This window comes from Rissa tridactyla, chromosome 1 (genome assembly GCF_028500815.1).
Source record: "Rissa tridactyla isolate bRisTri1 chromosome 1, bRisTri1.patW.cur.20221130, whole genome shotgun sequence".
NCBI classification, from domain to species: domain Eukaryota; kingdom Metazoa; phylum Chordata; class Aves; order Charadriiformes; family Laridae; genus Rissa; species Rissa tridactyla.
This window is the reverse complement of record NC_071466.1, coordinates 66,994,719-67,015,647: the sequence shown is the minus strand read 5'-3', so window position 1 is coordinate 67,015,647 and position 20,929 is coordinate 66,994,719. Positions and strand designations below refer to the sequence as shown.

Below are 20,929 nucleotides of genomic sequence, written 5' to 3'. Positions count from 1 at the left end.
ATCATTACTGACAGCACAATTCTTCTGATTGTCAATCAGATTGATGACCTGGGCATCACCTTCAGATTGAAACTTGTCTTGGGTTCATTGCATCCAAACTGTGCTTAAATCTTGCAGGTGATTTTTGCCTACTGTTCTGAGGAAGTGAGCCTTCCTGCCTACTCACACACCAAAAAGCTTGTCAAATACAGGCACTGCAATATCGGAAGAAGAGTGAGAACTGCTTGTTTTTGTCAGACGCCTCGTCTGTAATTCCTGTCACACTCAGAAGCACTGCTCACTGATCAAGACCCCATTGCACTAGGAATTGTGTAAAGCTTGTAAAAAGGACAGGGTCCCAGAAAACTTTGCAAGTATACAAGACAACAGGCGGGTGGATACAAACAAGCAGACAGGAAAATGCAGAGAATCAAGGAATCATTATTGGACAGCTTGGGGGTGACAGTACTTCAGCACACCGGCAGCGTAAGAGTTGCAAGATTTTTGCTGGAAAGCTTTGAAAAGCACAGTGCATTCCCTGCATAAACGTTTATGGCATTCCTCTCCCATATGTGATGGCTGCATGGGAGGAAGCACCGAAGGGATGCTTTGAGAAGTGCAACACATGGACAGTCGGTGGCTGGAATCAGCATCTTTATAGAGAATGAGGGATAACAACACAGCGCAAACATGTTAGGGAGATTCTTGAAAATGAAGAGAAGGACATCCTTGATGAGAGAACAAAAAGAGCAGAGAATAAGTGTGGGGTTCACAGACAGGCTGTTGGAGAGGAAATAGAAAAACTAATGGAGGGCAGAAGCTGTTACATATGGTGGTAAGGGTGCAGCCTTTAGCTCAGCAAGTCCCTAAGTTGCTGAATATGGGAAGAAATAAAGGAACCTTCTAAATATCTAGTTTTCTGCTCATGCACTGAGCATCTCTGGGGCTCCTCAGGTGATTTCAAGGAGAGCAAGATGAAGTAAATACAAAGGAGAATTCTTGCACGTAGGGTTAGGCATTTACACTGGCAAATGTTTTGGAAATTTTGCACTGAAAAGCAATGGTCTGTACGTTATTTTCCCTGTTTATGTGCCTGTGGCTGCTCTTCTCATGATTCTTCTCGTTTTGAAAATGTTCATTAATACCTATAAGGAAAAAAAGAAGCGTGCGCAATAATTCGTAGACGTAGCAAACTTCAAAAAAGCTGCTCAGTTTTCTGAGCTCTCAGTTTTAATTCTGCCTGTCCCTTTAATGTCAGCGGAACACTTAATACTGATGAGAAGACAGCTGGTTGCTCAGACATGGATGTACAACATCTGCTGGCTACTGTATAAGCATGAGACTTGGAACAGCTTCCCCTCACTGTGCACCTGACTTTCTTGAAAATGGTCCAGTTTTTGCGTTTGTGAACTGATTTGGTGCCTTTATTCATCATAGAGCATCTCCTCATCCCTTCTTTATCCATCCTTGAATGTGTGCCACACCATCTGAAAACAAAAGACTGAATTGGAAGGATGGCACTTGGGCTTTAGCTTTTACACATTTCTTCCAATATTTCCTCTAGTTAAAACAAAAAGAAATGATTTTTGGAGTGCCTGCAAGTCTGTGTGACTCTGTCTCCCTTGCCACAGGTGGCAGAAGGGAGAAAAAGAAACACCCAAGTGCTCCCAAACTGGGAGTTATGGGCAAGGGGCTGCTAGAGAATCCTTGTAGAGGTGAGGAGTCTCTGCTCCTGCAGCAGCCGAACTGTGAGGTCTCGTTTCCTTGAAGAGGAAACAGGTAAAGCTTGTGACTAGTAAGCGTGCCCGAGAGGTGAATTAAAACACCAGCGTTGGAATCCACTTGCATTAAAGAAATTTAAAGAGCTTCTGGGTCCCTGATTGTAGCTGGGTGAGCATGCAGTGAGGAGAAACCTTTCCAGGGCTGTAACCTGCACTCCGATGCTTCCCAGGTTGCTGGGACCTTCCGGCAAAATACCGCAAGATGGTTTGCAAGTACTGAATATGTACATCTACAGATGGTGGCTTTCTAATTCTGTAAAATGCTTTCTTTCTAACACACAACACAGGCATGTCATTCTGTGCTGGTGTGAACGCGTGCGTACAGTTTGCTAAAAATATCCTTTAAACTAAAGGGACAAATGGGGAGATAGGAACCTTATTTGCTGTCAACACAGAAGTAAGAGGGGATGCATTTCATTGTCTCTTTCCACTTCACCTTAGGTGCTTTCTCAGGGCAGGACCTGCACCCGTATCACCTCAAGTGGGCAAACTGATTTCTGGAGTGGGGTGGAAAGGTGTTATGTGCTCAAAGTTAAGCACAAGGCTAAGAACTTGCAGACCCAAAGTTGGGAACCTCAGTTGTCCAGGGACAGGAGCACGCCTTCCTGGGCAGCTGGATATATATATATGTTGTCAACAGCATGCCCTCACCCAAAATTCCTATAGCCTTGTTTGCTGGCACATCGCTTGAATCTCTCAGTCATGCTTACTAGCTATAGATAGTGCTTCAAGAATGCATCTACGCATGGTCTGGATTGAAGTTGACTCCCTGGGGTGAGGGGATCTGAGGTGAGATACTAGGTGCTAGCCAGTGTCCAGCACAGCCAGGGCTTCTGGTCTTGCCCAGAACCTGTAGGCACTATTGCTATAGAGATAATACTTTTTGCCTACTTTGTCAAGATATGAGAGGATTTGCTGCTTTTTAAGAAAAAAGGGAAATTATTATTTAGGATTTCAAAGATATCTGCAAGATATATTTTTGGTCGTCTTTGCTGGGATTCTGCATTTTTACCCCTTGCTGAGCTATGTTCACTGGATCCCTTCTTACTCTCTTTCCAAGCAGAATTTGTGAATTGTGCCAAGAAGTGTTGGTCTTTTTAGGTCTCTGACTTAGGCTATAAGCATTTTAACAGCTGCCTGCTCCTTCCCTTTGCCAGGGAGAACAGAATTTCTTGTTTTGGCTGGGCTACAGTAATCCATATGTCAGGGGAGCAAACCCACTTCATCTGCTTTTTAGCTACAATAAACCCCGAACTGGAACACTTACAGCACGCACTTGATTACACTGGTACTCTTCTGAGGGGATGCGGATGGACTAGAAATTCTTTTGGTGACTGTAGTGCCCTTGTCAGGTCCCTCCTACACAAATGTCTCGTGAGGAAATATGGACACACCAATCTCCATTTTGGATTGTAAACAGAATCAGATTTTAGCTTATGCCACTGGTTGTGACAAGGCTAGACTGTGTTTGTTTGCATACACGTCCTCTTGGCGCGTGCATTCCCCGTGAAGGTTGAAAGGTAAGGGTGGAACTCATTTGCTTTAGTTTAGTTGTCTGAAGGTAAAGTATTTAGCCTCAGATTGTCATTGTAGGCTCCTTTTATAATCAATGACCAGGGAAGTGTGCCATCAAAGACAGTATGTGTCATCCTAAAATGAATGCCTGTGAAAAGTTAGGCAACTAAGAGAGATAATTCCTCTGTTTCCTTCCATTACACTTATAGAGAACACAGGGTAGGTACTAGCTCCGACTGCTGTGGGTGACTTTCAGGCTCCCACGGATTGGGGGCAATAATTCAGCGTTCATTGAATTTGGGCATCCCTCTTCACAGGTGGCAAAAGTAGAACACAACTATGAAGGCATATGAATAAATGACAGAAGGACTTGGGACGATAGACATTTACAGTGGCCATCGGGACTGGATGGCTCTCCTCCAGGAATGATAAAGAGTGGAACAGCTGACTTGTTAATAAATACCTACAAGTTATCATCTCACATTTATTATACCACACTGAGGTGAAACCCAAACCCTGACTCTAACTCTAGCCCTAGGAATACCAGTTAAGTTATAGATATTTTATTTTTGCATTATCCTGAAGAACAGAAATATTGCTAACACTAAACTCATGCTAAAGAAATTCCAAAGAAATACCAACCAGTGATCTTAGTCTCATTACTAAGAATAGTAATTAGCAAACACATTGAGAATAACAAAATTCTGAGATGCTTACGATTTAAGAGCAAACTCTCAGCTTTCATGAGGATAAATTTGGACTAATTTTGTGTCTTTTTTGTAGTAAATTAATAAAAGAAGGGACAAAGAAAACAAGGCAAGTAATTTACTGGCTGAACTTTCACACAAGAGGCTGTAAAAGAAACTTGAAACTTGAAAACCGCGGGGTTGTAGGAACTGTTCTATCATTAATCAAAACCTGCAAAAGAAAGGAAGCAAAGGATAATAATAACAATCTGAAATGAGGTTAAATCTGAATCGTTTGAGTAACCAGTACATGGAAAAGTTTCTCGTGTACTATCATTAGCCAGAGTTAAAATGAGAATTAGCCAATTATCATAAAATGTCTGTATAATTAATTAGCAAAATGTTACAGATCTGAAAAATTATTTCAAGTTGGAGATTAGCACTTATTTTTCTCAAACTTCATTTCACCCAGCTGTCCTGCAAAACCTTCCTGCAGCGTTATTTTATTCAAGTATCTCACAGGGTGAAGAAGGATTCAGTTTCTTCATCCAAATCCCTGGAATACACCCATTTGCCGAGTTTCAGGTTCTGCATTTTTTGGTGTCCGTGGAGTAGGATGGGAGGGCAGCTGGTCGCAGTTGCTCATGCTTTATACCTCTTGACATATAAGAACCTGGAAAAAAGCCATGAGCGTGCCATCGTGAGTATGTTGGCTTGAACATTTGGCCAGTGGCATACAAAATAGAACCCCGATGCCCAACCCCAGCACGCAAAACATAGGCTCAAAGTACGGCAACACTTGCCACAGAGGGAGAAGAAAGCAACCCAGAAGGTAACACTGTGTAAGAACATGATAAAAATCTTACTCCAGGCTTAAAACTTCCTCTGGACTTTTGCATAGGTTCTCCACCCCGTTATTTTGTAGGGGCTGATGGTAACAGGAGCTCGGCAGAACCGTGCAGGCGATCTCATTCACCAAACAGTTGCACTGACCAGGTGGTCCTGTGAGGTTGGCTGGGGACACAGGCACTTCTTTTTACACTTTCTAGGAAGCGTCCGGATGCAATTAAGTGAGCCAGGAAAAAAAAATCAGTTCTTCATTCCTTGGAAAGCTGAGGTAGTATGGAAGAAATGCCTGGGGTTTTCCAGAACACGCTCCTAAAATGATTTGGCAAAGGAGAGTGTTTGATCAGAGAAACACAGACAACACTGTCACATTTTTGGAGGGGTGGGGAGAGGGGGAGAACTCCTGCGGTGTGGAAACAACCCAAGGTGGGTTTTTGCTGCCTTCTACGCCTTGTGTTACCATGAAGGTGTCACACGACGGGAGCCACAGGGTCTGTCACCGGTAAACTTTCCACACCCTGTGGAGGCAGTTTCATTTACCCGCCCTCTGCCTCCAAAGTGGCTACTGGTATTGAGTGGAGAAGGTCTGGGCGGGCGCAGCTTGTGGTAGCTGCTTTCATTTCCTTGCTTACAAGAATGAAAGAAATTGTTCTAACTTGGTTTGACGCTTTCTTAACCTCATTTGAGTCCTGTTAAAGGCAGGGTCTTCGTCTCATCTGTTCTTTTCACACACTTCTGTTCTTTGGCCTCTGGAAAGACAGTGGCTTTCTGGAGAAGAATTGGTGTCTGTAGCTGTGGAAGAGGTGGCTAACCAAGTAAACTGCCCCAGAACCACATTCAGCATCACTAACACACCCATTAAAGCCTATGAAACGCACGCAAAGTAAAATTTATAGAATACGATTGTCATTTGCTTGTTTCCAGTGCCTCTTAGATTGTCAAATAAATTGTTGAAGATTAGGGCCTCATTAGTCTCTTTATTGGAGGCATGAACCGAGGGATGGAATAGTGAAGGAATATGAGTTACGACAAAGAAGAAAGTCACTCCTAAGGTTCTGGCCAGGACGGCAAATTCCCAATGAGTTAATGAAGACTTTGCAACAACCCTTTTCTTTTTAATGCCTCCAGCTCAAAATGCCAACTGAATGAATCAAAATTAGGAGCGCTCAGCAGAGCAAGAAAGACTGCAGAGGACTGCTCCCATGAAAATTAATAGAGACGTTCTGGAACCCTGGCTCAGATGCATGAACTAGTCTGTAACCTCAAACTATCAAAAATTCGTTATATATGTAGCTTTGGGGGATTTAACAAGCCATTTGAAAGATTGGAGACAATAGCAGAAATGAAAAACAAATTAAATATATTTGTTACAGTATCATTACTTCATTTTGCCTTCAGAAACTGGCACGTATGATTTTCCTGAACAGACATGGAACAGTTTCTTTTGATCAGTATGAATTACAATGCATTTTGCCCTGCTGCCGCTCTCTGTTACTCTTTCCGTGTCTCAGATTGCACAGGGTTTGATTAATGTGCATGCTTTACACGGGGTCATTTTTAATTTTATAGCCCCACTCACAATTATATAAAAAGACAGTATCTACCCTGGATCAGAACTCCCTTGTTAGAGAATACACACACACACACACACACTCTCTCTTTTTTTTTCCCCCCTGAATTTTTTTCTCTGCAGTTTTAAAGGAAAATAACTTTGAAGCTCATCATTTCTGCTCTTTAATGAACATCGTATTAGTGTAGGAAGAGGGCAAACCTGGAAATTAATTATCAGCCATTGTCTTTTACTGACCTGACAGCTACAGGCTGGGCCTGATGGGACGCACTTTATTAAAGTCACAGCAACTAATAATTGAAGGCACCAACTATCTCATTGGTCCTACCAAGACCATTTGATTTAAGGATCTACTTTTAGGTATCCGAGTAAAACCAGTTACTCCTAATGTTCTGTACCTTTGTGACTGGACTGTGTGCATTTAGTTGGTAAACAAAATTTAAATCGATGGAATATTATTGCGTTTATAGATATACCACTGCTAAAAGACTCAGCTTGCCTCCAGGCCGAAAAAGTTCAGTTATCCCCTCTCAATATGCATAAAAGTAGATTTATTTTTTTTTACTTTCCCAAAAAGCTCATGCAAAATTGCATTTCACACAGACTTCAGACTTGATTTTGTTCTCATGTAGGTGTAACTCTACGGGCTTCAAAATGCCCCGTATAAAAATTATTTAACTTTTAGAAGACTTGACTAATAATTTCCATTGGTGTACAAGAGTTGTTGTCGCATTGAGACTCTTTGGGTTGTATTAACATTTACAAGACTGCAAAGGGTGTCAGACACTGGCAGTGCTGTTCCCGTGCCCAGGGCTGGCAGACGCTGCTCCACAGAGCCCGGTGGCAGCCATGCAGAACTCTTTACTCACCATGAGCAACCACTGAAATACAGGCAAGAATCCACATATCATCATTAAACTTAATTAATAATGGGGAATAAACCCCTAAACCACCTAAAACTCTCAACACTGCAGTTTGCATCAAAGGATACCCTCAGGCTTTTTTTGCTCCCTCCACCCCTTGCCCTTTCTTTACTTCTACATTTGCTCTGCAAGGTGTGTACCCAGATTTGGGTTAAGACAGTAGGATATTTAGACGACAGCTAACTCAGAATTGTTTATATACCTTCTTATCGTATGAATGACTGTATTTTTTCATGCTGCCAGAGTACTTAATCCAGTTGGGAGGTAATTTCTGAGGTAGGTGAGGAAACACAAAGTATAAACATTTCGTTACTATAGATATACTGACATTGTGTATAACTGTAAATCACAATTTGGGAAATGGGGGACGTAGAGGTTGAAAAACAGTTTGACAGCTAACAGAGTACTTAGAAGCTGACTCGATGACTTTCCCTCCCAGCAGCCTAATCCAGTATGCCCACTCACTCCCACTGACTGCATACTGTAAGGAGGGGAGAATTCCTCTCCCCCAAAGGCATGGAAACACCCTGGGGTAAGTCTCACAAGGTGAAGGCCCCTGTGATTCCTGCAGCCGAGGCAGTGCCCGTCCACCAGGACCCAGCTCTGCAGGCTTCAGGACACATGCTGCTCCGACTGGATTTTCCGTTCCCCTCTGAGCACTTTGCACAGCTCAGGCACTGGCAGAGGGCAGCGGCATGCCTGGAGATGCCCAGCCGAGAATTTCCTCCACACAAAGGGGCTTTTTATCGGTATTGGGCATGCAGAGCCAGCAGAACTGTGCCCTGCCCCAGCCGTGCTGCCCTTCGGTGGTTTACCGGTGCCGGGGAAAAAGGGCAGGCTGGAGAAGAGGGACTGACAGAGGTCCATGTCCATTTTCCTCTGCGCTGTCCTCCAGGGAATTCCAGACAGCCCCAGGATGGGGGCCACTGGCAGCCCGCACGCAGAGCCCCTGCACCAAGACCGCGCTTGCTGCTGCTGAGGAACAGCGGAGTTTTGCATATGCATTTAAGCACAGGACGATAAAATATCCTCAGCAGCAGCCTCTCAGCGCAGCCAGCTGGTAACACACAACCTGAAAATTATCCATCCAGCCACAGTGGGATGCCTGACATGGTTCAAAGCAGGCTTCAGCACGGTACATGGCTGCATAGGAGGGAGCAGAGGGAATGCTATGCCGGCACATCTATGAGGGCAGAAGCAAGGAACTGCACTTTAAAGGAAGTTATTTGTTTTCGTGTCATTAAGGGATGCTGTCAGTCTCCATGCTCATCAGAAACAAATAGCAAGCAAGTTTTCCAGGAAAGCGAGCATGATCTTAACAGCATCTGACTACACATGAGAACATCTTCTGAATATAATGACATTTCTATTGCTTTTTTATATAAGGTATCCTTGGGAAGAGTAACCCATGACAGAGAACTTACTGTAAAAGCAGAGCAGAAAAAAAGTGACTGAAGAAGGAGGAAACCCTTCTCATTTCCGTGCCGTGAACATGGAGGTGGCTGTTCCCATCTGGCCTGATACCCAAGGGACCTTGCACTCAGCACTCTTCCCGTGGTATTCACTTCCAACTGGTGTGAAGAGGGGTCTCAGGCTGCCCAGGGAATCCCCAGGCAGCGGCAGCCTCTGGGCTGTCATGACAAACACGGGGCTACGGCCACAGGCTCTGGACGCTTGCACGCACTGCATGGCGCTTGGGTTTGTGGCTAATCTCTTACCATCAGACGAGTGTTGCCCCCCTGCCAATGCCTCTTCCAGTTCAGAGATCATGGGACATCATTTCCACTGGGCTCTTCATTTGTATTGCTGACTTAATGGTACGCTTCTGACTAACGGTACCAGATTATTCCGGGAAATAATGTATCAAAGGACCATTTTATCAATGGTCTAAAAACCAGTATACCTTTTTTTCTCTCTTTCAGTTCAGCAGTGGCCCCTAAACCATTTATTTCCTAAGTTCAGGGTTATTCTTGATTACTGCAGTGGCAGACTACGGCCCATGACAGGGAACATGAACAGCAATATCCCAAGCGTGTCAGCATCTCAGCGCAGTGTGACTGCAATACAAATGATTTTTGGACTCACGCTGTGACTATTCAGGGGAAGAGACTCTCCGTCTCCACCACAGTACCTTCACAGCTCTTATCAGCACAGTTTTTCCAGAGGGTGAACAACCTGGGTAATCTCTGCTGTTTGAATCATTAGTCTTTGTCAAGTATTTCTTGCTGTGATAAGTTTTCCGTTTAATTTGTGGATAGGATCATTCACATTCAGAGCGGTGGTAGCAGAGCTGTATCCAAACAGGATAAATGTTGGGCTTACTTGCCATGGCGTTGCTGCAGCTTCATGATGCTGTTGTTCTCTGAATTAGAGGGAGGGGGATTTAAAGTGCCGTAGTACTCCACTGGCACAGCGGGGATGTGTTCAAGGAAAAACATGCAGCCTGTACCCCCCTGGTCTGCATCTTTGCATTGCTGAGACCAGCACTGAACTGCACCAAGGCCACCACAAGCCATGGCCACCGCTCCCCTGGCGTGAGACCCTCTGAGCAGCTGCAGTGGTGGGAGCCCTGGCCGCAGGCTCTGGGCAGCTCTAGGTCTCCCTCTCCAGGAGCAAGGCTGTTGAAAAGGCGACTGCTGGGGCCGGTCATCAGTTCCTTCATTTGCTAGCTTCTTCAGAGGGTAAGATTGTTAATCCGTCACTGAAGAGAAGCTTTCTTATTGCAGCTACATGACTGTTATGTATTTGGGCTTTCAGGTCAAGCGGTTAGAGACCAGAGTAGTGAGGAAATACTTTGAGACAGCCAATCTGCTGGGCCCTCAGAGCCAAGGGGCTTCCCCTGACTCTTTGGAAGTAATTTATTTATAAGACGCTGGGGAACAGCAATAACCACGTGTCAGTGTTTACCAGAATTTGTCCCCAGTATCCTTCCCCACAAGATGGGTCTGGCACTTCTGCAAAGCCACACAGAGGGAGCCCCCCTCTGAAGACCCAGCATGTCCGTGAGGGGCTGACACCCTCCATGCAGCTGATGGTAGCTCTGCCAAAGGTACTGCCACCTTTAGCATTGCAACGGACTACTTAAATGTCATAGGGTTGCAACTTAAAACACTAGCGGTAGGTTTTCCATTAGTTATGATTTCCCCTGCCACTTACTTTCCATGGGAAGTGTATGCTTTGACCCCTATACCTATCATGCTGGCCATCTTTCTCCTTGGGTCATGGCACACACATTTCCCTTAGCTGAATGATGAGCTAGCAGTCACTTGGTTTTCAGAAGAGAGACCTGAACGTGGACATTCCCCTCATTCGCTTTCCTATTAGTCCAGCGGTCCCAGCATACGGGCTTGCAGGCAGAGGTAAAAGCTCTTCATCTTTCCAGGGTCTCTTCCGGGCCAGTGAGACAAACGGGGTTATTATGGTTTGAAGAACCCACAACAATTAATTGTTGTTCAGACAATTACTCTATCACCCAATGACCCCTCCCCACCCGGGAAGGGGAATCAGGAAAAAAACCCAAAGAAACAGAATAAGACTAAATAATTAACTTCAATAATACTAAAGAACCAATATTGATCCCAATACCAATATAAAATTTGTGAGGATTATACTTATCCCGTGATATCAGCAGGAAGCTGTGCACTCCCAGCAGGGAACAGCAAATGTCGGACACTGCGAGCGCAGCAGCTTCAGGTGGAAGAGAAGGGCTCAGGGGCCAAGCACCGGGGCAAGAAGTTCTCTGTACCGACGCCATCATAGAAGAGAACTCCTCAGAAAACCTTCTAATTTATGTTGTATGTGATGTCCATGGTATGAAATAACCCTGTTGGTCTGCCTGGGTCAAGTGTCCACATCTTGCTCCTCCTCATCCCTGAACCCGGCTAACTTGAAAACACTGAGCCCTTGAAATCCGCGTACCACAGCTAGCTATAAAGTAAATATTTTCACAAACTCAGACACTAGAGTCTTCTAAAAACGCAGCTTTCCCTAGCATTATAACAGATCTTACTGAAAAGTAAAATTACTGAAAAATAAATTAATCCTGTGTCGCTCAAACCAGGAGGTGAGGACCCTCAACAAGATTACAGGTGTAGCCTGAATCGCCCAGAAGCCAGTTTATATTTAGGACGCGATATTGTGCCGAAAAACGATTCTGCGAGGAGGAACATCGCAGAAGCGCAGGCAGCCTGGCTGTCTCCCGTCGTACCGCTGGGAACCGTTGGGATTTGGAAGGTTGGAAAGAGCAGAACTCCAAAATATCTAATGTGCCACCACAGCTGAGACCCCGGCGAGGCCGGCGGAGGAGGACCGAGCGCTGGGTGTTCGCTAACGACTCCCGGTACGAGACCCCCCACCGCTCCCGCTCCCGCTCCCGCTCCCATCCCCGCTCCCGGCCGGGGACCGCTGCTGCCACCTGCCGGCACCGGTGCGCGGCAAAGCGCCGGAGCCAAACCCCGGCACCCCCCGGACCTTCCTTCTCCCCCGGGCTTTGTGCCCTACACAAATTACCTTACCTTCTGTTTTTCGAACTTGCCTGGGACCACGCGTATCCCGAGCATCCACATGACATCCAGCATGTTTCATCCTACTTTGTAATGTCAAGATGAATAACGCATACTGCAGGTTTAACAGAGGAGGTTTTTGAAAAATCATGTGGAAGAGAAACAGTAATAACTTTTTTTTTTTTTCTTTTTCTTTGCAAGAGCTTGTTTTGGAACTAATTCCTCCAGTTTTTGGCGGTGCCAATACTGTTGGGGCACATATGCTGTATATAGGTCTGCAGTCTCAATTTTCCTATTTGTCCAGATAAAGGCACCTGCCCAAGTTTGCACCTGCCTGAGATCGCATCTGCTCCCTCCTGTCTGAACATTACATTTTCTTTTACATGGGAAAAAAAAGGACAGTAGAAGGACACATATGGTGTTTCCAGCATGAAATTGGGATGCAAGTTTTTAAGCATCCAGCCCTGGCAACAGAGAGATGCTCCCATGCCCCATAATACAGCCGTATCCTGAATGACCTTTTTTGCTTGAACTAAAGTTTGTCTTTAAAGACATGACAACACAAATCCACAAAACCCGCCATCTACTGTAGCATGATATCAGACATCAACTTACGTTGTTCCAGGATATCTCCCAAAAGGACATCTATCTTCCAAAGGATATCTTCTTGGGATAATCACTACAAATCCCTTGGAACTGCAGAAACTGAAATTTCTTCCGAACCCTTTCACGGTTCTGAGGATGTCATTTCACATCATCACAAAGGAAGCAAATACCACAATCACCAGACTCCCATGGTTTCGGACAAAATCCCGTGAATTGTAAAGCATCTAAGAGGGACGGCAGGTGTGAGTGGAGAGTTCCTGCTTTCATCTGCTGATGTAAAATGTTCTTAGTCAGAGAGAGGAAGCTGATGCAACACATTAAAATCCTCACTTTCCAAGACAAAATAGAAACGCCTATACGGGTATGCCTACGTTGCAGCCAAATTCACGACTACAGCTCCAAGTAGTTCAGACTATCATAATTCCCACCCACAGGCTTCTGCTGTGTTAGCAATAGTGAAGGCTAAAGATACATTGACTCAGCTTTCCTCTCTCTGGCATAATTTGGGTCAAATGGAAAGGAATTTTTTCTTCATTCTACTTACTGGAAAGATGTCAAGGACATGACATGGAGCATTCAGCCATAGAACTATGGTATCATGTGCAAATTTTTAATTCGTTCCAAACTAATATCTTATTGTGCATTTTGAGACAAAAGCCAGCTTCTGGAAGTTACAAAAGGAAACATGGAGTCTCAAAGGAAAAAAATGCACAGCAGAAATTAAGAAACACCCTACTATATTCGCCAGACTTGGCCCACAACTATTCAGTATTTTTCATAACCTCATATAGCCAGTCTTGTTAAAGCCTTTTGAAAGTCTGAGTAAACTGTGCCAACTTTTCTTTCCCTGCTTAGGAACATGTTTAAAGAACTGTAATTGAAGAGGGAGATGTGATTTTCCAAGGTGACACTGCTTGATTAGGCATCAGACTGTGACAGCCGGAGTATTTTTATGGATCAAAAATATAGCTAGTGAGCGGAAAACACACTAGAAATGAATACTACATCTCTTCATGACAAAAACCTAATAGTGGGTTGTCTCAAGTTTCTGTATTAGACATGACATGGTTTGATATGTAAAATAAAAGAAGAAAGATGAATGGTCCATTAAAGAAGAGTGATGAATGAGGTGACTCTCACAAATGGTACAAGGTGCAGGATTCATTTCTCTAACTCTGTCCATCTTACCATGCCTTGTCTAAGCAGGTTGTTTCACCCCACTCTGTTTGCGAGGTGGAGTCAATTGCTGTGGTGAGGTTCCTGTTTGTCTCCACTGACCACAGAGGGAATGCAGACATCCACCCTCTCTACTTGCTCACCTTTTCTTCTGGCAAGTTATCCCTCCCACTTCAAGTTCTCTTGTTTACCCATGTCTGGAAAAGACAAAGCAGAAATTCAGAGAATCTTAACTGAATTTCACTGAAGGGGTAACACAATAGTAGATGAACCTCATTGTTGATAAATGAGGAATAATTCACCTTGGGGACACCTACATCAGCTGACAGGGTCTCCTACAGGAGGGCTTCAAAAACACCTCTTTTCATCTACTGTATAGCTTATGTCTAAACCGTTTGCTCTGGGAACTATGAGGAAGAAACATGGCTCAGGTTGAAAGCAAGCAACAGGCTGCTTTCAGGACAAGGTACACCATGCATCCACGGCTCTGTTCAGATGCAGTCATAGAGAACAGAGGTGACGAGCTTAGGCAGATTGATTCATGAAGCTACTGGCAGGGTACCTGCTTTGCACCTATGGTACAGGTAGGTCATATCCTTTGTGCTGTGGAAACAACAGCTTCCACTCCCACCAGTTTCACGACAAGTTGCTTCTCACAGGATGCTTCCCATGGTGGGGTGAGGTTCTCAGAGACCACCCATGGCCAGGTTTTGTGGCTTTGTTTTCTGTAGCAAAATGGACTGTAAAGTTGGCTAGAATGCAAATCTGTTAATTCAGATAAACGATGTCAAAGCTGGAGTACGGACTGTTTAGCCCTGGAGTACACGCTGGTTTTACTGCTACATTAGTTATCATATTATATTAATGTAATTAATATGCACAAACAGTAGATGCTAATCTACTCCTCTCTGAGAAAGGCTAATTTATTTTTTTTGCTGCAATCAGAAACCCAGTTTGTCAAGGTCATGAATCATCTCATTCCTCAGAAATGACTGAGCTTAGAATGTGACCAAACCAGCCTCCATTTACTGGTTAATAGTTAACAGTTTATTTCAAGTGCCTGATAAATTCTGGGTCAGATCTCCTGAAAACATTTGAAGGCTCAGAGTTAATGTTTATTTTAGCAAGGTGAAAATATGAACCACTTATTTCTGTAGCCTCTTGTGATTCGATTTTATTTCCAGCATGAAACAAGTGGGGCACAAGCAGCCACCTGCCTTGCCAGGGAGACCTAATAAAAGAGCTGAACAAAAAAAATCCCTCAGAAATAGAAGACCAGATGGGAGGAAGCCACAAAGACCAGAATTATAAGTTACCGTTACTCTCAGATAGTTTAAGGCCAAACATCTACCCTCATCTAAGTTTTGATCAAGTTATGCAGTTTTTGCAGAACCTTTTCCATCCTATATTCTCTAAATACTATCTCTACATTTCTTTGCTTAAATCCAGTATAAATTATATAAAATTATAAATCCAGTATAAATTATATAATAAAATCCACACTACTTAATTTCTTCTTTCCTTTGAACTAGCTGGATCACGTCATCATAAGTTTTATGATCCTTCCAGCTGACAATCGAGAGGCAACAAGGTAAATGTTTTATCTGGAGAACAAAATCCACTTCCATTCCCCGGATTGCCTACACTCTTCCATTTTAAAAAGTCCTTGAGTTTCAAGTTGTTACAGTTCTTGTCCCTTCATACAAAGGCTTGTTATAAATCTTTTCTCTTTCATGATCACAAAATGTACTTATAATGAATATAAGTACATTGCGAACTTGCGTGCCTTATCCATCAAAACACAGGCTTTGACCTAAAGCTCACTGAAATGGATGGAAGAACACAGCTAACAAGTGTTCGCTGTGATTTCTCCATTTGGACTCTATTGATTTCCTTTTGTTACTATCCATTTTCCATGTGCCCAGAATTTAGCTAATGTATAATATGTATAATGTATAATATAATGTATAATCCAAAACTCATCGTAGAATTTAAATTCAAGCTTATCCTTCTTCACTGAAAAAATTTAGCATAGGCTTCATTTAGGCGTGCTTTTAACTGTTAGTGGTATTCCTAAGAGCTAAGAAAATACTTCAGCAACAGGCTATGATGTCAGATCCCTACTTGTCATTTCACTGAGAATGGAAATCTTTCTCCATGGTCACCGATGTCTTCCAGCCAGGGTGGATATTCCTACTTATTTTTATTTTACCTTCTTCCATTCTCCTTTTCCATGTATGTATTCTGTAATGAAGCTTTTGTTTTACACTTTGTATCCTCTCTCTTCTCTTTTGAGTGAACCCCCTTTTGTTTCACCTTTTAATTTCAGTTACTTCTTCCATTCGGTTTCATTTGTCTGTAGTAAATTAATTTTCTCCTGTCTTCTTTTTCTGATTTAAGAATAGAAATCTTGCTATATAGTAATCTTCTCTGAGCTTTAGAGAATTACAAGCTTCTTTATTTGCATTAAATATGAACAAGCTCACTCCAATAATAATATCTTACGTTAACATCTCCAGCATGGTCTAAGAGTGCTCTTTGCTCTTTTTTATTTTTACTCCTTAAACAGGCCGCCTTTGACACAAGCAGGTGTTGGAAGTCAATTAGATTATATCATATTAAATGTGGAATGAGTTTCACCTAGCACTTCTGTTTAAATTAGAAATTTAGATTAAATATTATCAAGCATTAATAATATCTGCAACTTCCTCTATTTCACAGAAGCTGTTTTCTCGGTATGTTAAAAGGATGCACATAATTCACATTCTATGAAAAAAAAATGATCTCTTAACAGAGAGAAACTTTTTCCTTGAGCATTTTCCTTCTTCCGTCCTTTATGGTTCTAAGTTTTCTCTCTGATTTCAGAGTTTCTTGCCCCAGGTGTGAAGGAAGGTTGGAATACATGATACGCAAAGCTGCTGGAACTGATCAGTGATGTGTCAGGCCAAATACGGAACTGATTTGCTCCCATAAGCAATTTAAGCAACGTGCCAGTAAAGTTGCCATAAGTGTAAATCATCACAGAATGAAGCGCTCCATTTATGCAATGCTTTGAAGATCAAAATGTCATGACAATACTGATTATTACTGATAACTAAATAGCCAAAGAAAGGCAATCTGCAATTATGCTTACCTCCCACTTGGCATTTAAAATGGAAAAAAAACGAGAAAGCGAATTTTCAAATAATATTACCAGTCCTGAAGCCAGAACAGGAGGTACCAAAGCAATTACTTCAGCAACTTGCTTTCATAAAGGGAATTGCCAGCAACAGGTTTCATTTCTAGGTAGCTTCCCAGACTCTCAAGAAACACAACAGCATCTACAGCCTGGAAAGATGTCAAAACAGTAGCATGCAATTCATAGCAACTCAGAAACAAAGTGCCACAAACCATACTGCTTTAGCAAACATCATTTGCATCAAATTTTCCCATAACAAAACTACATAGAGGATAATCGTATTACAGCAGGAGACTAAAGTTTCAGTTTCAGCTGTGAACAGTAGACAGTGTTTGTCAGAAGTGATTTTAAAGTATTTTTGCTCTTGAATTTAGAAAAGGATTTTGTCTATATAACTAGATGGGAGAACATTTTTTTTTGGTGGTGGCTGAAGGTCATATCCCATCGTGCTTATTTATACCTTGGCTATGAATAGTTCCATTGATCTCAATAAGACTTCCAGTGAAGTACCCAAGGTAATGATGAAAAAATTGGCTATTAAAAAAGAAAGGGCAAAAGCAAAAGAGAATTGTTGCATAAGATGCATCGACAGCAAGTTTCTAAATACTGAAATTGAAAATGTGCTCTAAAGAATGACACAGAAATGAATTCCCAGAAACACTGTGGTGTAAAGGACTGGAGAGTGGTGCACTTTATTTTGATCATAAACATATGGTTAAAGACACAGAAATATAGGAAATTATGAATGCAGCATCTTTATGTAAATTCTCTACAAGATATTACAGTATTGCAATGTTTCAAATATAGTGATGTTACACTTATGCTGTGTTTGAAACTATTTTAATAAACCTCAGAGTTGTTTTGTAGGCTTTACTGCATATATAATACAGTTTAAGTCCAGCTAACTAGCTATTATCACAAATCTGAAATACCATGTGGTTTTTTGTCTCTTTATACAAGTTAGAAAGCAGCTAGGAAGTCCTTTTTCATGTTCCAGGAGGGAAGGATTTTCTGTTACAGACATAACTGTACTAACAAAGCCATCAAAGCATCCTTTTTTCCTAGTTCTAAACTAGGAGTAGAAGATGACTTGAAGATTTTATACAGTGAGTTTCTAATTTGAAGACTACAAACTTCAGCAAAAATTTCCAGTGTTACTGTCCAAAAACATGCTGGTACCAATTATATTTGCATATCCCACTTTGATCATCCTTTCTCCACCCCTAATCTCTAAGTTTCATCTTCACACATATAACTAAATCATGACTGTCTTTACACTCCTCATTACATTATCATTTCCTTTCCAAATAAGCTCTGTTGACAACCGATAGTTGGTGCATCTGTCGCCCAAGGGCCGGGCCTAGGTGGGTGAAGCAAGAGTCCACGAAGGAGTTCCATGCTTTTAGGAAAAATCATTGTGATAGATTTCATTTCACAGTGATCAGTTTACGCTTTGAAGGTCACAATGTTATCTTTCTGTAAAGGGATAAAAAGAGGACAGCTGTTCTTTGCTGCCAAATTCAATCAAATTCTTTTGACCTTTAACAAGCGCCCGGAGGAGAAGTCCCACTTCTCTCTGCATACTGCCAGTATGGGTGGGGAGGTGTTCAAAGAAGGGAAAAAGGGGATCACAATGGCTCGTTCAGCCAAGAGGTGAAATAAAAGTGTAGAAACAGGGCTAGTGGCAGGACAAAGTGCAATTCCTGACTGGATGTGATTTTGCCCCTAGGCAAAGTTGTCTGTGACACTCTTCAATGGCCTTTTCTTCCTGACCAGGAACAATGCTGACAAGCTTGGCACCACATGAATTTCTTCACAGGGAATAGCTATGGCTCACAGCCTGGCGAAACGACTTAAAATTAAGGTATAAAATGAAGAAGATACTTGATATACATGAATGTCAATAGAGACGAGATGAGCTCAACTGAAAACACAGGTCTGTTCTTCTGTATATGTCGCCTTTTTTAAATGATTCACATGATGACAGGATTGAGCTTGCAAATAAAAACAAAATTCTTCCAAATGTCACAAACCTGCACTGTGAAAATAACTTCACATTTAAAGGTCACAAGTTGCATTCGTTTTGGCTCCCGTGTCATTATTGATCACTAGGATCGTGCCATCTAGTTCTGCCAAACCTGCACTCAGATTCCCATTCGTGGGCTGCTGCAGTCCATAGGACTTCTCATGCATACATGGATCTCTTTATGATGAACAAGAATCCTGATGGATTTATAAGAACTAAAGAAAATTCTGTCTTGCTACCAGCTAACTTAATCCCTTTCACAATTCTGGAAAAAGTGAAAGCTTAATATATCTTTTTATAGACCATAATTCTGTAACTTCTTGTAGGCACATAGACCTCTGTGCACATCCACACACAGTACCCTATTAAATTCCAAGAACATGATAGAATAGTAGAATAGCCTTGGGTTCTCACGTGTTGATGGAGTCTGGTTAGACCTTAAAATGCTGCAGTTAGAAAAAATAAATCTATGCAAAAGTCACATTTTGTGCACTTGCCAGAACTTCTCGCATTGTGGTCACTTTCAATCACAATTGATTACTTTCTGATCGAGCCCCCAGTCCTGTATTTCCATGTCATTTGGTGAGTACATCCACACTAAGCTCCCCGAAATTCAGGATAAAAGTTTTTTCTTTCATATAGCAGAAAGACTTACATATGGTAAAATATATCAATCTCTCTAGATAGGTACAAAATACTGGAGGACTCATGATTTTGGTGAACGAGAAGCACTAGCAGGGAGAGAATCAAGCTGGCTGATGGAGTGGATACAGCAAACCTGCTCCCTCCACACGGTGCCGGCTGTTCATGAACTCAAATTCCTGAAGAAAGCTGATTTCAGACCTTAACTCACAGTTGAACAATGAAGGGTAAACTAACTTCCTACAGAGGCCTGGGTGGGCGGGTTCCTCCTGAGCCCCTATTTTCATCTGCATCTCTAGCAGCTGTGCATCAGGGAAGAGTTTACTACACCTCAGCGGCTGGATCTACAGCACAGGCTGCCTCATGGTTTCTATCTAATACATTCTTTCCAGTTGTCTGTAACACAGGCAAATTCTAATCATCCAGGTCAGGCTTTTCCATGTTAAGGATGTCTCAAGCTGGGTGATTTACCCATCTCATTTTCAGTGCGCTGTGATTCAGGCACCTACCAGGCAGAAGTTACACAGCGATATGCTTGTTCAGTCCTGGTGAAAGAAAACTGTCCTACAACTGAGGTCTTGTAAGAGCTGTGAGGTTTGGAGAGGGGGTAGAGCAGGGACACCTGCCAAGGGAAAGCAAAAGGCCAATGCACCCTGCCTGGCATGAGCAACCAACTCTGCCCAGCTGAAGACCCAGGGAACCGAAGCTTGGTTGGCCCCAACCACAGGCTGCCTCATCAGCCTCCTCTGTGCTGATCACAAAACCAACAGAAAACTACTCACTGTCACTGTCGAGCTAGTTTTTCATCAGGTCATCAAGCTCAATTGCCTTGGGGAAGGGTCAGGCAGAAGTCAGTGTCAGCACAAAGAAAGGGGTGGGAAAAGGAGAGGGAGAAAGGGGTGGAACTGCAACCCTACAGAAAAAAAGAAGCAGAACAACTCTTGATTTGAAGTGCAGGGCAATTTCCCTTGATTAGGTCATCTAGGTTGTGGACTAATCTGTGGGGTGAAGAGGAAGAACCTAGTCTGTGTAAATACAAATACGTAGACAGAGCAGTGGCAACGTGATGAATAGCTCTTTCAGGCTTTGTAGCCTGAAAGAGAGCGCCTTGAGAGTGAGCTGTAGTTAGGGCTGTCTGGAAGATGATGAGTGCAAATGTTTCTGTTTAATGAGCATGCACGCTCATTTGCTCATTTAGAAGAAAGAAGTCATAAAGGAAGGCAATAAGCCGAAACAAAACCAGAAATTGCCGTGCTTCACAAACATCGACCTGTTCATAGCTTTTGCAGTGACCTCATGCCTTGCAAAGAGGTGCAACAAATGGCACTGGAGTGCCAGCACGTTTTGAGGATGAGGAATAAGCCTCCCTTATTGCCCTTCTCGTTTGTTTGTAAGGCCTTGCCTAGGATTCACTAGATAACTGAGGTACATGACCCTATTTTACGTATTCGTCTGTGTTTAAAAAGCAGTGTGCTTCTTTCAGCAGCTGGTACCTCCTT

The 20,929-nt window shown here is 42.8% G+C and overlaps 1 long non-coding RNA gene across 1 annotated transcript; it reads right to left on the bottom strand.

Moving 5' to 3' along the window:
• Nucleotides 1–4,044: 4,044 nt before the first annotated feature.
• LOC128917860 (uncharacterized) lies at nucleotides 4,045–7,673 on the bottom strand. The gene is made up of 3 exons (XR_008469394.1): nucleotides 7,503–7,673; nucleotides 4,828–5,119; nucleotides 4,045–4,634 (listed from the first exon to the last, which is right to left on the bottom strand). It is a non-coding gene; the product is annotated as an uncharacterized LOC128917860 (long non-coding RNA).
• Nucleotides 7,674–20,929: the final 13,256 nt, after the last annotated feature.